The following is an 18582-nucleotide window of genomic DNA, read 5'->3' on the forward strand; positions in this document are numbered from 1 at the left end:
TACAGATGAGGGAACTGAGACCCAGAGAAGTGAAGTGACTTAGCCAAGGTCACACAGCAGACAAGTAGCAGAGCTGGGACTAGAACTCGGGTCCTTCTGATTCCCGGGCCCGGGTTCTACCCACTAGGCCATGCTGCTCCTCTTGTCATTCTTCTCTTCCCATTCCAGTTCACTGTTTGTGCCAAGGTTACTCCAATCAATCAATCAATCTATCAATCAATCGTATTTATTGAGCGCTTACTATGTGCAGAGCACTGTACTAAGCGCTTGGGAAGTACAAATTGGCAACACATAGAGACAGTCCCTACCCAACAGTGGGCTCACAGTCTAAAAGGGATGATCCTTGGAAGCTGGGCATCACCAAACTCAACCTCTCCCGGAACCTGTGGATCGGTGGCTCGTTGGCAATCATCTGTCAGGTGCAGATAGACTTCATGTGCAGATCTACCTACCTAATCATCATCATCATCATCAATCGTATTTATTGAGCGCTTACTGTGTGCAGAGCACTGTACTAAGCACTTGGGAAGTACAAATTGGCAACACATAGAGACAGTCCCTACCCAACAGTGGGCTCACAGTCTAAAAGAGTGGGCTCACAGTCGAATAATAATAATAATAATGATAATAATAATGATGGTATTTGTTAAGCGCTCACTATGGGCCAAGCACTGTCCTAAGCGCTGGGTGGATCTATAAAATCAATCAAGTGCTGAATAAATACGATTGATTGATTGCAGGGTAATCAGGTTGTTCCATGTGAGGCTCACATTTTAATCCCCATTTTACAGATGAGGTAACTGAGGCACAGAGAACTGAAATCACTTGCCCAAGACCACGCAGCAGAAGAGTGGCAGAGCCGGGATTAGAACCCGTGTCCTCTGACTCCCAAGCCTGGGCTCTTACCACTAAGCCACACTGCTATCTACCGTATCCCTCTTCTCTGCCAGGGACAATTTAGTGTCTGCCGTTTGGGGAAAGTACCAGTACAGACAGAGGACAAGGACGGCAATGTGGCCTAACGGAAAGAGCACGGGCCTGGAATCAGAGGACCTGGGTTCGAATCCCGGCTCTACCGCTCGTCTGCTGTATGCCCTTGAGCAAGTTACTTAACTTCTCTGTGTCTCAGTTTTCTCATCTGTAAAATGTTTTGGGGTTTTTTAAACGGTATTTAAGTTCTATGTGGCAGGCACTGTTCTAAGCACTGGAGTTAATAATAATAATAAAAATAATAATAACAATAATGATGGCATTTGTTAAATGCTGACAATGTGCAAAGCACTGTTTTAAGCGCTGGGGAGGATACAAGGTGATCAGGTTGTCCCACAGGGGGGCTCCCAGGCTTAATCCCCATTTTACAGATGAGGGAACTGAGGCACAGAGAAGTCAAGTGACTTGCCCAAGGTCACACAGCAGACAAGCAGCGGAACTGGGATTAGAACCCGTGACCTCTGACTCCCAAGCCCGGGGTCTTGCCACTGAGCCACGCTGCTTCTCAAGGTTGATGCAAGGTTGCGCACAGTCCCATGTCCCACCCATTTAGGGCTCACAGTCTTATTCCCCATTTTAGCCCGTGAGGGTTGACTCCTGCACCCCCCTATTTCGACTGTGAGTCCCATGTGGGGCAGGGATTATGTCCGATCTGAATATCTTGTATCTGCCCCAGCACTCAGTACGGTATTTGGCACATGGTAAATGCTTAACAAATACCATAATAATAATTGCTATTATTACAGCAGGGAAGCAGTGTGATAATAAGGAAGAAACAGAGAGAGAGAGGAAGGTGTTGAATAGGAAAGCAGGCAAATGGATGGAAGGAATCAAAAGGAAAATCGAGATAAGCAAGTGCGGCTTCTCTAAGCCCCTTTAGAGATTATCAAAGTCTATTCAAGAGGGAGAATAGAGTCAAAAAGCTCATTTTAACCACCGTTATTTTGAGAACGGGAAATCAAGACAACTAAGGCAAATGGAGAATGTGGGAAATGCTAGAAAGAAAGAAAAAAGGGGAAAAGGAGAACTACAAAAATCACAGAAAAGGGAAAAAAAATAAAAGGGAAGTAGGCATGGGTCTTCAGAGCACTAATAAAAATAAAGTATGTGCAAGTAACTAACAAAGAACAGAATTTCTAGACAGTTTTTAATAGGTGTAGTTTCCTTTGTATCTGAGAAGTCTGCCTAGAGGCCAGGTTATCTAACAACTGTGAGATGAAATAGCAGCTCTCATTCATTCATTCATTCATTCATTCAATCGTATTTATTGAGCGCTTACTGTGTGCAGAGCACTGTACTAAGCACTTGGGAAGTACAAATTGGCAACATATAGAGATGGCCCCTACCCAACAGTGGGCTCACAGTCTACTACTCTAATGCAGTAGTAAGAACTAAAACCAACTTACTATTAAAGCAGAACAACACATTTACATTCTTAAAACATTCTAATTGTACACAAAGAAGAAATAAAGTACTGCAGTAGAAAAAGAACAAGAAACAAATCAAATTGCCCCAAAAAATGGTTGCAAGGAAATGAGAATTCCCCCCTTCTAGACTGTGAGCCCACTGTTGGGTAGGGACCGTCTCTATATGTTGCCAACTTGTACTTCCGAAGCGCTTAGTACAGTGCTCTGCACACAGTAAGCGCTCAATAAATAGGATTGATTGATTGATTGAGAATTTAAAGAGGCATAGTAGGAAACTATAAAATACAAAAATAAGGGGGGAAATTACTCTAAGAACAGGAAAGCAAGGGAAAAGGAGATGGCAATAGAGAAGAACTGAGTGTAGAGCTCTACCCCTACCAATGGTGAGATCTCATCCCTGCATCGGGGTGAGCATTCTTCTGGTTATTGTCACGAGGCCCCGGTTCAGTCATTCGTATTTCATCATCATCATCATCAATCGTATTTATTGAGCGCTTACTATGTGCAGAGCACTGTACTAAGCACTTGGGAAGTACAAATTGGCAACATATAGAGACAGTCCCTACCCAACAGTGGGCTCACAGTCTAAAAGGGGGAGACAGAGAACAAAACCAAACATACTAACAAAGTAAAATAAATAGAATAGATATGTACAAATAAAATAAATAAATAAATAGAGTAAAAAAATATGTACAAACATATATACATATATACAGGTGCTGTGGGGAAGGGAAGGAGGTAAGATGGGGGGATGGAGAGGGGGACGAGGGGGAGAGGAAGGAAGGGGCTCAGTCTGGGAAGGCCTCCTGGAGGAGGTGAGCTCTCAGTAGGGCCTTGAAGGGAGGAAGAGAGCTAGCTTGGCGGATGGGCAGAGGGAGGGCATTCCAGGCCCGGGGGAGGACGTGGGCCGGGGGTCGATGGCGGGACAGGCGAGAGCGAGGTACGATGAGGAGATTACGGTGCCAACTTGGACTTCCCAAGCGCTTCGTACAGTGCTCTGCACACAGTAAGCGCTTAATAAATACGATTGAATGAATTGAATGAATGGGCCTGGGCTCTTTCCACTTGGCCACGCTGCTTCCCAGCGCTGCCAAAAGATTTTTCTGCCCCTTAACTACGAGATCGAAGTTGAGCATCGTACTTTCATTTGGTTTCAATTGAAGGTTGGAATGGAAAAAATGGGCAAAGGATTTCCTACTGCCAGCAGTTGATTTGTATTCCTAATCCTGGTGATTTATTGGCCAAGTAATTCACCCACTGTCTCTCTCCCGGATCATGTGCCCACAGGACATGTGGTGAAATGTCTGGCAGGATAGTGGGTACAAACTGTAATAATAATAATAATAATAATGGCATTTATTAAGCACTTACTATGTGCAAAGCACTGTTCTAAGCGCTGGGGAGGTTACAAGGTGATCAGGTTGTCCCACGTGGGGCTCACAATCTTCATCCCCATTATACAGGTGAGGGAACTGAGGCCCAGAGAAGTTGTGACTTGCCCAAAGTCACACAGATGACAAGTGGCGGAGTTGGGATTTGAACCCGTGACCTCTGACCACAAAGCCCATGCTCTTTCCACTGAGCCACGCTGCTTCCCTAAATGTAGGCTTTAAAAGACCGTCTCCTGAGCCTTTAGCTGCTTACACTGCTCTCCCTCACTGGTTTGAAATTCTTAGTGTACTTTTCTAGTGGAAACAGCACAGGCCTGGAATTCAGAGGATCTGGGTTCTAATTTTGCCTCCGCCATAAGTCTGTTGTATGACCTTGGCCAAGTCACTTCTCTGAACCTCAGTTACCTCATCTGTAAAATGTGGACTGTGAGTCCTGTATAAGACAGGGACTGTGTCCAACCCTATTGCCTTGTACCTACCTCAACCTCACTGCTTAGTACAGTGCCTGACACATAATAACTGCTTAACAAAATTCATTTTTAAAAAAGTCATTTTTTAATGGAACCCTCATAATGCCTATTCTCTTAAGATTCTGGACTTATTGCCCAAATCAGGGGAAATGAGCACTAATAGGTAGATGTGTCAGTCATGTACTTTGATACGGCCAGAGAGGGGTAGAGGAAGGGGAAAACAAAAAAGTCCTCAAACAAATCAAATAAGAAAAAAAAAAAAAAGATAATCATTTAGGACCTTTTTTTAAAGAATGTCAGAATTTCCCCTTTCAGTATTTCAACAGTTCAAAATTAAGAGAGTGAAAAGTGATTGTGGGATGCGGAGTATTTAAAAAATATTAAAGATGTCATTTTAGAAGTTTCTATCTTTATTTCTAATTATATAATACCCCAGCTGGTAGGTTTGGAAGCTACATGCCCAGTTTAAATCTTCTGTGAGTCACCATTATCTGACAAGGGGAAGTTATAGCCCTTTTATGTAACTATGACTCCTTTTATAATTTATTGCACCAAACCTGAAGCATCTTGACCAGTAAATTGAGTCCACATGATCTTTAAATAGATTAAATCACCTTCCCTAAATGGTTGAATTACCCCAGGGATATTTTTCACATAATTTCTTCTTGAGCAAACACTCTTCCCAGTCAAGATTTCATTAGTATGCAAATACTTGTTTGTAAAGACAATGAATCCTTTTTTATACAATATTCGGTTAAGGTGCAAATAGGCTCCGGGACTTAATTTCCTGAATTTATGGTTAAATTCTAGTCTGCTCAGATTTTGTTTTTCTAATAAGATAAATGGTATTAAAAATAATCAAAGGGATATTTTATGGACAGAACATATTATTGTTCCTGTGGAAATAGTCGTAAGGATTTAGCGGGAACTCTTCGGATAGTTTCATTTAGCAGCTGCTACAGAAGCGGCGTGGCATAATGGAAAGAGGTTGTGGGTTCTAATCCTGGCTCCACCACTGATCATCTGTGTGACTTTGGGCGAGTCACTTGACTTCTCTGTGCCTCAGTTCCCTCATCTGTAAAATGGGGGTTAAGACTGTGAGTCCCAGATGGGACAACCTCATTACCTTGTATCTACCCCAGCGCTTAGAACAGTGCTCGGCACATATTAAGCACTTAACAAATGCCATTATTGTTATTATTATTATTTAGCACCAGAAAGCTTAATTCTCAGTATCATCATCATCATCATCATCATCAATCGTATTTATTGAGCGCTTACTGTGTGCAGAGCACTGTACTAAGCGCTTGGGAAGGACAAATTGGCAACATATAGAGACAGTCCCTACCCAACAGTGGGCTCACAGTCTAAAAGGGGGAGACAGAGAACAAAACCAAACATACTAACAAAATAAAATAAATAGAATAGATATGTACAAGTAAAATAAATAAATAAATAAATAGAGTAATAAATATGTACAAACATATATACATATATACAGGTGCTCTGGGGAAGGGAAGGAGGTAAGATGGGGGGATGGAGAGGGGGACGAGGGGGAGACCATGTAAACCATACAAATTCTGATTCATAGTCCTGTATTTATTAATGATTCTATTAATGCGGGCCTGTTTATATCCTATCATACTTGGTATCTGTATGTAGGCTCAATTTGATTAAATGCAAATTTGAGGATCCTTGGAATGGATCACACTGTTACAGAAGGATGATAAATGGCCATTATAAAGCACATTCTTTCCATATATTGAGGAAAAACAGTTCATTTGGCACATTAGTTCATTTCTCTAGTACGTATTTTTTCACTGCAAAAAGTGATATTTATCACTTTTCCATTTTAATTAAAAATGGTGTACTTGAGTACACTCAGGATTCTAAAGCCGCAGAATTAATTAGGGTGGGGATTCACAGCACACCATCCTGAGCGCACCAGTTGGTGAATGCATGCAAATCTATAAATTAGGAGTTGCCACACTCTTTCATATTAGTCATCATAATAATGGTATTTAACTCTGTGTCAGGCACTGTATCTACTCCAGAGCGTAGAACAGTGCTTGGAACATAGTGAGTGCTTAACAAAACTAATAGTAAGAATAATAATTATTGTGCTAATCAGGTCAGACACAGTCCGTGTCCCAAATTGGGCTCACAGTCTAAGTAGGAGGGAGAACAATTTAAGTAGGAGGGAGAAGCAGCATGGCGTGGAGGAAAGAGAGCATGGGCTTGGGAGTTAGAGGTCATGGGTTCTAGTCCCGGCTCTGCCACTTATCAGCTGTTTGACTCTGGGCAAGTCACTTAACTTCTCTGTGCCTCAGTTCCCTCATCTGTAAAATGGGGATTAAGACCGTGAGCCTCACGTGGGACAACCTGATTACCTTGTATCTCCCCCAGCACTTAGAACAGTACTTGGCACATAGTAAGCGCTTTAGAAATGCCATAAAAAAACAGGAGGCAGAACAGATAGGGACCGTCCCTATGTGTTGCCAACTTGTACTTCCCAAGCGCTTAGTCCAGTGCTCTGCACACAGTAAGCGCTCAATAAATACGATTGAATGAATGAATGAATGGGGACCGTCTCTATATGTTGCCGGTTTGTACTTCCCAAGCGCTCAGTCCAGTGCTCTGCACACAGTAAGCGTTCAATCTATACAACTGAATGCCGGAATGGAGGCAGAGGTCGTGGGTTCTAATCCCGGCTCCGCCCTGATCAGCTTTGGGCCAGCCACTTTGCTTTTCTGGGCCTCAGTTGCCTCGTCTGTAAAATGGGGAGGAAGACAGCCCCACGTGGGACACCCCAATGACCACGTGTCTACTCCAGTGTTTAGAACAGTGCTTGGCACATAGTAAGCGCTTAACAAATACCATTATTATTATTACAAGTAAATCAAGTTGGACACAGTCCCTGTCCCATGTGGAGCTCACAGACTCAATCCCCATTTTGCAGATGAGGTCACTGAGGCACAGGAAAGTGAAGTGACTTGCCCCAGGTCACACAGCAGACAAGGTGTCTGCTCCCTCCTCCCCCTTCCCATCCCCCCCCAGCCTTACCTCCTTCTCCTCCCCACAGCCCCCGTATATATGTTTGTACATATTTATTACTCTATTTATTTTACTTGTACATATTTTATTTATTTTATTTTGTTAATATGTTTTTTTTTTGTTGTCTGTCTCCCCCTTCTAGAATGTGAGCCCGCTGTTGGGTAAGGACCATCTCTATATGTTGCCCACTTGTGCTTCCCAAGCGCTTAGTGCAGTGCTCTGCACACAGTAAGCGCTCAATAAATACGATTGAATGAATGAATGAATAACTACTGTGGGGTGTCAGAATATCAAAATACAGCCAAGTGCAAATGAGGGCTTAGACAGTGAAGCCGCCTTGGAGAAGAAGCGATTTTCGGAGGGCTTTGAAGGTAAGGAAGGCTGTGGTCTGTCAGGTATCAGTGAGGACGGAATTCCAGGTCTGAAGACAATATGGACAAGGGGTTGACTGCAAGAGGGATGCGATCGAGGTACAGAAAGTATATAATATATATATATATATATATATATATATATATATATATAATATAGATATTATATAATATAATATATAATAATCCTTGGCTTTAGAGGAGCAAAGTGTGCAGATTTGGGTGGTAACAGGTAGATCAGTGAGGACCCTGTGAAGCCCCACTCAGATGGCAGTGCAATCGTTTTTTCCTGAATATTTTCCTCCCTTCTCTGAAACCCCACAGCCTGATTTCTCATCTTGGCTACTCCTTTGTGCCACAGAAGATCGTAGTGGTTTCAGGAGGAAGCTGGTATTTCAAATTCAGAGCAGTCAGGGTGGTGTGAATTGTCCTTCTTGACTGCCATATTTTTTTTCCCCGAAAAGGGCATTAAAGAAAATGTTTGAGAGCCTTGATTAAATGACTTTCAATAAGATGCCTCCTTCTCCGATGCTTATTTTAGTGTGAAACTTTATCTAAGTTCTTAATCCATTTCAAAGAATCCGTCGTCTGTACAGATTTAAACCTACGGTGACAGAAGCTATAGAAACAAGTTCACTGTTGTATTAAATTTCGTTCTTACTATATTTGAATTTAAAAGAAAGATGATTTTTCTCTTCCAATTCATTCATCCAATCGTATTTATTGAGCGCTTGCCACAGAGCACTGGACTAAGCGCTCGGGACGTCCAAGTCGGCAACACATAGAGGCGGTCCCTACCCAATAACGGGCTCACAGTCTAGAAGCGGGAGACAGACAACAAAACAAAACACGTAGACAGGTGTCAAAATAATCAGAACAAATAGAATTAAAGCTAGGTGCACATCATTAACAAAACATTCCAACATGAGTGGGTGGTACCCCTTCTCGGCAAAATAGTTGAGTAAAGCACACGACTTCACCCAGTACTTATAGCTAGAGAGAGAGTCCAAAATTAACATCCCCCCAAAATCAAGGTTAAGACAATTCAATGGATTAAAAAGGCATTTCTGTGGAGAAAAGCTTACACTTCATATTTAATCATCAAAAGGATACGTCTATGCATTAGATTTTCAGAGTAGGCGAAGCTCAACATAGCGCAGTGTGACAAATGTATGCTCATCGAATTACAGACAAGAAAATAATCTGTTATTTGCTTGTAATTAATGAGCTTCTAGAGGTAAAAATTAATTCCCTAAACACACACACACACACACACACACACACACACACACACACACAAACACATTCATTCATTCATTCAATTGTATTTATTGAATGCTTACTGTGTGCAGAGCACTGTACTAAGCGCTTGGGAAGTACAAGTTGGCAACATATAGAGACGGTCCCTACCCAACAACGGGCTCACACACATATTAATGGTATTTGGTTAAGCACTTACTATGTACCAGGCACTGTATTAAGCACTAAGGTAATCAGGTTGGGCACCGTCCCTGTCCCACCTGAGGCTCCCAGTCTTAAGCCCCATTTTGCAGCTGAGGTAACGAAGACACAGAGAAGTGAAGCGACTTGCCCAAGGCCACCCAGCAGACAAGTGGCGGAGGCGGGATTAGAACCCACGACCTCTGACTCCCAAGCCCAGGGTCTTTCCACCACGCCACATTGCTTCTCTACTTCGACACAAGGAGAGAGCCCACTAAATTTGGTTTATAATGTGGATATTTTCTCTTTATGAGCCTGGCTCCTACTCTCTCTCTCTTGATTTTTCTCTCTTCAAGGCCCTACTGAGAGCTCACCTCCTCCAGGAGGCCTTCCCAGACTGAGCCCCTTCCTTCCTCTTCCCCTCGTCCCCCTCTTCATCCCCCCCATCTTACCTCCTTCCCTTTCCCACAGCACCTGTCTATATGTATATATGTTTGTACATATTTATTACTCTATCTTGTACATATCTATTCTATTTATTTTATTTTGTTAGTATGTTTGGTTTTGTTCTCTGTCTCCCCCTTCTAGACTGTGAGCCCGCTGTTGGGTAGGGACTGTCTCTATATGTTGCCAACTTCTACTTCCCAAGCGCTTAGTACAGTGCTCTGCACACAGTAAGCGCTTAATAAATACTATTGATGATGATGATGATTTATTTTATTTTGTTACTATGTTTGGTTTTGTTCTCTGTCTCCCCCTTCTAGAATGTGAGCCCACTGTTGGGTAGGGACCGTCTCTATACGTTGCCAACTTGTACTTCCCAAGGGCTTAGTACAGTGCTCTGCACACAGTAAGCACTCAATAAATACGATTGAGTGATTGATTGATTTTAATTCATGCTCCATGGGTCTTTCTTCACTTGGAATTAATGCTTGTTTATGTTGTAAACTGCAGGGCTGCTATCAAGTCTGTTTTAGTCGTTCTTTTAGTACTAAGGACGAGGCTAACGTCAGGAATGACCACCTGATGTAATATTAGACATTTTTTACAACAGGCCCAGCCTTCAAATCCCATCACCCACCCCAAACTGATGCTGACAGCTCACTCAACAACAGGTCACTCAGCACCATTAACCTTTTTTGGCCAGAAACCTCACCCTTCCTGAGCCAAAGACAGCACCCCAGAGAGAACACTAAGGAATATATTTTACATTGGGCTATGCAGGGTTTTTTTTTTTATGGTATTTGTTAAGCATTTACTGTGTGTCAGGCATGGTTATAAGCCCTGAGGTAGATAATAATAATAATAATAATAATAATAATGATGGCATTTGTTAAGCGCTTACTATGGGCAAAGCACTGTTCTAAGCGCTGGGGGGGATGCAAGGTGATCAGGTTGTCCCACGTGGGTCTTACAGTCATCATCCCCATTTTACAGATGAGGTAACGGAGGCTCCGAGAAGTTAAGTGACTTTCCCAAGGTCGCACAGCAGACATGTACATGTCTATTCTATTTATTTTATTTTGTTAGTATGTTTGGTTTTGTTCTCTGTCTCCCCCTTTTAGACTGTGAGCCCACTGTTGGGTAGGGGCCGTCTCTATATGTTGCCAACTTGTACTTCCCAAGCGCTTAGTACAGTGCTCTGCACACAGTAAGAGCTCAATAAATACGATTGATGATGATGTGGCGGAGCCGGGACTCGAACCCATGACCTCCGACTCCAAAGCTCGTGCTCTTTCCACTGAGCCACGCTGCTTCTCTAATCAGGTTGGACGCAGTCCATGTCCCACACAGGGCTCTCAGTCTTAATCCCCTCTTTACAGATGAGGAAACTGAGGCACAGAGAAGTTAAGTGACTTCCCAAGGTCTTCCAGCAGACAAGCTGGGATTAGAACCCAGTTCTCCTACCCACTAGACCAGGCTGGTTCTCGGGTTTTCTAATGAATAATTTTAGCGGTATTTTCTGGGCTATCAACGTGTAATATACATGGGAAGCACTGTCATCATCAATATTATTATTATTATTGTTATTGTATTTTTTAAGTGCTTACAATGTGTCAGGTTTATTTAAATGCTAAATTAATATTAAATGTATTAGAAAAAAACCAGTCCACAAATGTTCCCTTGAATATATGTCCCAATTTAATAGGATTAACTCTACATTAAGTATATTTTGTTTGATAAAGGAATTAAGTAACTAGGTACGGCTGAAATTAAATGCCAAATACTTGTCTCCTACATGACACTGGAAATTATTTTGTCATATTTAACTGACTGAATAAAAGGTATTTGTCAAGGTCTAGCAGTCAGTGAATAATTCTAAGCACTGGCTTATTATCCTCTCCACTGGCTCTTTGAGAGACTTTCTTCAATTAAGTGTACATAGATTTGAAAATACATGATATTTGTATCACATAGGGCAACTGGGCTGTATCTGAAAATGTAGTTTGACATTTTTGCAGAGTCATCATTCAGTCAATGGTCAATCAATCAATGGTATTTATTGCAGCATGGCTCAGTGGAAAGAGTACGGGCTTTGGAGTCAGAGGTCATGGGTTCAAATCCCGGCTCCGCCACTTGTCAGCTGTGTGACTTTGGGCATGTCACATAACTTCTCTGTGCCTCAGTTACCTCATCTGTAAAATGGGGATTAAGACTGTGAGCCCCATGTGGGACAACCTGATCGCCTTGTATCCCCCCAGCGCTTAGAACAGTGCTTTGCACATAGGAAGCGCTTAACAAATATCATCATCATTATTATTATTATTTATTGAGTGCTTACTACATGCAGAGCACTGTTCTAAGCATTTGAGAGAGTACGATACAAGAGAACTAGCAAACATCTTCCATGCCCATAACGAGCATGCAGTCTAGAGGGGAAGACAGACATTAATATGAATAAATTCGTAATTATTTAAAGATATGTACGTAAGTGCCGTGGGATGGGGGTGGGGCGAATATCAAATGTCCAAAGATCACAGATCCAAGTGCATATAGACGATACATCATTATGGTATTCAAATGCTTACTATGTTACAAGCACTATTTCAAGTCAGTAGATTCTAGATCAGTGTATTTATTCATTAAGAAGTATTTATTGAATAGTATTTGTTGAATTTTTAGAAGCAACGTAGTCTAGTGGATGCAGCACAGGCCTTGGAATCAGAAGGATTCCAATCCTGGCTCTGCCACTTGTCTGCCCTGTGACCTTGGGCAAGTCACTTCACTCCTCTGTACCTCAGTTACCTCATCTGTAAAATGGGGATTAAGATTATGTGTGAGTCCCACGTGGGACAGGGACTGTGTCCGACCTGATTACCTTTTCTCAACACCAGCGCTTAGAACATAGTCCCTGCCCCACATAGGACTCACAGTCCAAATCCCCATTTTACAGATGAGGTAACTAAGGTCCAGAGAAATTAAGTGATTTGCCCAAGGTTCCACAATCAATCAATCAATCGCATTTATTGAGTGCTTACTGTGTGCAGAGCACTGTACTAAGCGCTTGGGAAGTACAAGTTGGCAACAACAGCAGACATGTGGTGGAACCGGCATTAAAATCCCAGTCCTTCTGACTTCCAGTCCCGTGCCCTAAACCATCATTCATTCGTATTTATTGAGCATTTATTGTGTGCAAAGCACTGTACTAAGCACTTGGAAGAATACAATATAAAAATAAACAGACCTATTCCCTGTCCACAATGAACTTTCAGTCTAAATCCACACTGCTTCTCTAGGAGTCAGAGAACCTGAGTTCTAATAACAGGTCCATCACTTTTCTGCTGTGTGACCTTGGACAAGTGATTTTACTGTTCTGGGGCTCAGTTACCTCATCTGTAAAATGGGGATTAAGACTGTGAAACCGATGTGGGACGGGGACTGCGTCCAGCCTGATTGTCTTGAATCTACCCCAACGCTAAGCACAGCACACTACGCACTAATCTGTGTACACTTAATTGATGCAATAGTCTCTGAAGACCTGGTGGAGACAATAATAAGCCAGTGCTTAGAATTATTCGCTGACTGCTAGACCTTGGCAAATACTGTTTATTCATTCAGTTAAATGGGACAAAAAAAAAATTTCCAGTCTCACGTAGGAAATAAATATTTGGCATTGAATTTCAGCCACCCCAAAATTGTCTTAAGCTGTCGAGTCATTTCCGACCCACAGCGATGCCATGTAGACATCTCTTCGAGAACGCCTCACCTCCATCTGCAATCATTCTGTTAGTGTATCCTTAAGAGTTTTCTTGGTAAAAATACGGACTCGGTTTACCATCGCTTTCCACTCACTAATCACTGCCCAAGCTTGACTCTGCTTCCCATAGCTGAGACTGTTAGAGTACTGGAAACCCTCCAGGTGCGACCTGAGGGGGAACCCCAAGATTACTAAATTCCTTTACCAAACAAAATATAACTAATATAGAGTTCCCAGACTGAGCCCCTTCCTTCCTCTCCCCCTCGTCCCCCTCTCCATCTCCCTCATCTTACCTCCTTCCCTTCCCCACAGCACCTGTATATATGTATGTATGTTTGTGCATATTTGTTACTCTATTTACTTATTTTACTTGTACATATCTATCCTATTTATTTTATTTTGTTAGTATGTTTGGTTTTGTTCTCTGTCTCCCCCTTTTAGACTGTGAGCCCACTGTTGGGTAGGGACTGTCTCTATATGTTGCCAACTTGTACTTCCCAAGCGCTTAGTACAGTGCTCTGCACACAGTAAACGCTCAATAAATACGATTGATGATGATGAACCTATTAAATTGGGTCATGTATTCAAGGGATTTAATTCTTTTAGTACATTTAAATATAATTCAGCATTTAGAACAGTGCTTGGCACCTAGTAAACGCTAACAACTACCACAGAAAAAGTCCGGTAAGTAGAAAAGGCACGGTCCTTGCCCTTCTGACTTCAGAAACCTTCTTAAAATCACATCCCCTCCAAGAGACCTTGCAGACTAAACTTTCCCATTTCCACCCTCCCCTCTACATCAGCCATGAACTTGTCTGCCTGTCCCTTGAGCACGTCGATACTCATCCCAGTATTCCTTTCGATAATATTTTCTCCTATCCCTAATCTTCTTAAATGTCTCTCTTCCCCATATTGTGCGGGGATCATATCTACCAACTCTTATGTGTTGTTCTTTCCCAAGCCCTTGGTACAGTGCTCTGCACACAGTAAATACCATTAACCGATTGATTGATTTGAGTTGCTTTTTTGTTTTTTAACTTGATTTGAGTTGCTTTTTTTTGTGTTTTAACTTCACCGAGAATTAGTAGGAGTCCCCAGCTTCTTGTTGGTCCAGTGAAAAGAGCGTAGTTTTTGGAATGAGGAGTTATGGGTTGTAGGGTTGATTCTAAAGTAGGGGAGTGTTTACTGGGACTGTGCTCTCAGTGGGAAAAGTTTCTGACCGAAGACCAAGTACCAAAGAACCTAGACTATTTCATGAGGATGAAACGCCTAGTAGGATTTGAAAAATTGCCAGTTAACGTGGCCAGAGAATACTGCAGCAGTTACCAAATCTACAAACTCTTATAATGTTCTCTCCCAAGCACTTAGTACTGTGCTCTGCATCCAGTAAGCGCTCAATAAATACCATTTATTGATTGATTGACCAGGATATAACTTTCCAGATTATGCTGTTATAAAATGACATTGACTGAAAATGGTCATTCATTTTTAAAAAAAAAACACCCTAAAACTTAACATACAGTAGGGACCGTCTCTATATGTAGCCGACTTGTATTTCCCAAGCGCTTAGTCCAGTGCTCTGCACACAGTAAGCACTCAATAAATACGATTGAATGAGTGACAGCCTGTGTCCAACCTGATTTGCTTGTATCCACCGCAGTGCTTGGCTCATAGTAAGCTCTTAATATTTATTACTCTATTTATTTTATTTGTACATATTCTATTTATTTGTTAATATGTTTTGTTTTGTTCTCTGTCTCCCCCTTCTAGACTGTGAGCCCACTGTTGGGTAGGGACTGTCTCTGTTGCCAACTTGTACTTCCCAAGCGCTTAGTACAGTGCTCTGCACACAGTAAGCGCTCAATAAATACGATTGAATGAATGACTGAATGAATGAATACCACATTCACACTCATCTACTTATTCACTGGAAGATGACCTGCAAGGACGAGAGAGTGCAAGTGGTGCCATGGAAACCATTATCACTATAATCAGGACTTTTGTGTAGATTCTCAATTTTTTTAGTCTCAGGATGATGATATTAATGGTATTTTTTGAGCCCCGACTGTGTGCAGAGCACTGTACCAAGCACTTAGTAAAGGTGGATGGCCCCCTTCAAAGCTGTATTGAAGACACATCTCCTACAAGAGGCCTTCCCTGACTAAGGCCTCCTTTCTTCTTCACCCACTCCCTTCTGTATCGCCTGGACTTGTTCCTGTTATTCATTCCCCCTCCCAGCCCCACAGATCTTATTTACATATTTGTCATTTATTGATTTATGTTAATGTCTGTCTCTCCCTCTAGACTGTAAGCTCATTGTAGACAGGGAATGTGTTTGTTTATTATTATATTGCACTCTCCCAAGTGCGTAGAGTAGTGCTCTGCACACTGTAAGTGCTCAATAAATACGATTGAATGAATTGATCAGTTTCCATTTATAATCAGTGTGCGTCAATTCATTCATTCAATTCATTCAATCGTATTTATTGAGCGCTTACTGTGTGCAGAGCACTGTACTAAATGCTGGGAAAGTACAATTCAGCAACAGAGACAATCTCCGCCCATGACGGACTCCCAGTCCAGAAGCGGGGAGACGATAACAAAACAAGTAAACAGGCATCAATAGCATCAATATAAATAAATAGAATTATAGATCTATACACATCAAAACAAGTAAACAGGCATTAATATGAATAGAATTATAGATATGTACATATATACACAACTGCTGTGGGCCTGGGGGGAGAACAAAGGGAGCGAGTCGGCGATGCGGGGGGAGGGGGAGCTGAGGAAAAGGGGGGCTTAGTCTGGAAGAGGTGAACCTTCAGTCTTCAATCAATCAGTGGTATTGATCGAGTGCTTACTGCATCCGATTTATCATTGCCTCAGGTATTTATCCGTTTTGGACCCCAACTTTATTAGTCTCATTCATTCTGTCAGATGGAGGGGTCATTATGAGATCCACTCGTAACTAACCAAATTCTATCCGTCTTGGCAATTTAGATCACCTGAAAACATCGTGAGCATCTTCACTCCATTCTCCTAGATGCCTTATTAAAAATCAGAATAGATGCCTTTTCCCTTGTGGCACTAACTAGAGCCCTTGGGACATTGTTTTCCCTTAAGCTTTATATCCAATTTATTGTCCAAACGCCACTTTAGGAATGCTTTTAAATGTGGTTCAGGAGTCTATAAAAAAATCTTTCACCTAGAAGATACTGGACAGGTGATAGGATCAAGAATGGGAAAGGTCTAGAAAGAAAATAGCGGAGTCGTTTGTTTAGAAGTAAAGAATGTAGGCTTATGGATACTTGGAAGCAGCGTGGCTCAGTGGAAAAGAGCCTGGGCTTTGGAGTCAAAGGTCATGGGTTCAAATCCCGGCTCCGCCAATTGTCAGCTGTGTGACTTTGGGCAAGTCACTTCACTTCTCTGGGCCTCAGTTACCTCATCTGTAAAATGGGGATGAAGACTGTGAGCCCCCCGCGGGACAATCTGATTACCTTGTAACCTCCCCAGCGCTTAGAACAGTGCTTTGCACATAGTAAGCGCTTAATAAATGCCATTATTATTATTATTATTATTATTATTATTATTATTATTTGAAGGTAAGTGCTGGGAAGAAGAAATAGATGCTTAGACTGCAAGCCTCAGGTGAGATAGATACTGTGTCCAACCTTATTATCTTGAATGTACTCCAGTGTTTAGTACAGTGCTTGGCACATAGTAAAAGCTTAACAAATATAATAATTATAGTTTTATTATTGTGTGTGTTAAGGGTTGTCTTGTAAATTGCATTGTGCTTAAAAAGATTACTTAGAGGCAGAAATTCCACTGGGGAAAAGTGTAAGAGTTGGAGCTATGCTTGAAATCGTCATTAATTCTCTTTCCTATTTTCAGACATATGAATAGTCAATGCCATTAAAGCAGCTTTCAGCCCTTCTTATATGAGCCCGAACAGTTTCAGCCCAATTCTAGTGGTTTAGGACAGTCAGACCTTAGAGATTGGGTCTCCTACTGAGGTCTCAAATCTATTCTGGGATAGGATTGCGTTAGTCCCGGGATGCCCAGAATGAGCTCTGGCCTCTCTGTGTCTGCCCCGAGCAGGCTTCAACCCTTTCATCGGCCTCAGAACTGAAATTGTCATCTTGCTTGCAATAATAATGATAATAATAATGGTAATAATAATATTTCTTAAGCACTCACTATGTGCCAGGCACTCTACGAAGCGCTGGGGTGGATACAAGCAAATTGGGATTGGATACAGTCCCTGTCCTACGTGGGGCTCACAGTCTTAATCCCCATTTTACAGATGAGGTAATTTAGGCACAGAGAAATTAAGTGACTTGCCCAAGGTCTCACAGCAGACAAGTAGGGGAGTTAGAATTAGAACTCAAGTCCTTCCGACTCCCAGGCTCTATCAACTAGGCCATGAGAGGACGAATGTTTGGATTGATGAGAATTTGAAAGCCAAATGTTGATCCATTCCAGAGATGACTTTTGAATCCTGATTATTTTTCTCAAATTTAAACATAAATAAAGGTTAACAATTTTTAACCTCACTATATAAGAAGTGATTTTCTCGACGCATACCTAAGAAATGAATCCCAAATTAGTTGAATTGGGAGGAAAATTAGTTCATATGCTAAAAAATGAATTGTTTAGCCTTTTATTTTGTCCCCTTCAAAACACACACCCCCGCCCCCATGTTATATTCTGCTTGAGAAATAGAAATGGAGTGGGAGGGTTATATCACAGATAAAGGGTTCGTTTGGTCCAAAAAAAAATCAGCATAATGTTATTTGTGGAATATAAAGAACAGTATCTTAATTGAACCAACTATTAACACTTAACAAAAGTATTGTCCTGAGGATGTTAAATTTAAATTTGTGTTTTTTTCTAACATGAGCTATAAAAGGTATTTAACACTGAATAATAGGTTGTCCAACTAGTGCTCAGTGAAAGGGGATAAAATATAGGGGGGAAAAAACCCGAAGACAGAATGAGAAAACTATATCTATATGTAGATATTGAATGCTTACTTGGTCTGATGCTCTGTAATAGGCATTTGTGAATTACAGAATAAAAAAGTGACCCATTCCCTGTCCCAAAGAAGCTTACAATCTGGCAAGGAAAAAATAATAATAAAACTCGAGTGGTCATAATAATATCATAATAATAATGGTATTTGTTAAGCGCTTACTATGTGCAAAGTGCTGGGGGGGATCCAAGGTGATCAGGTTG

General features: G+C 41.6%; 1 protein-coding gene across 2 annotated transcripts in view; it reads left to right on the plus strand.

Moving 5' to 3' along the window:
- NBAS (NBAS subunit of NRZ tethering complex) overlaps positions 1-18582 on the plus strand; it is a 352219-nt gene that overhangs the window by 125892 nt on the left and 207745 nt on the right. The gene's annotated exons all lie outside the window — the stretch shown is intronic.

Source organism: Tachyglossus aculeatus, chromosome 1 (genome assembly GCF_015852505.1).
Source record: "Tachyglossus aculeatus isolate mTacAcu1 chromosome 1, mTacAcu1.pri, whole genome shotgun sequence".
In the NCBI taxonomy this organism is placed as follows: Eukaryota; Metazoa; Chordata; class Mammalia; order Monotremata; family Tachyglossidae; genus Tachyglossus; species Tachyglossus aculeatus.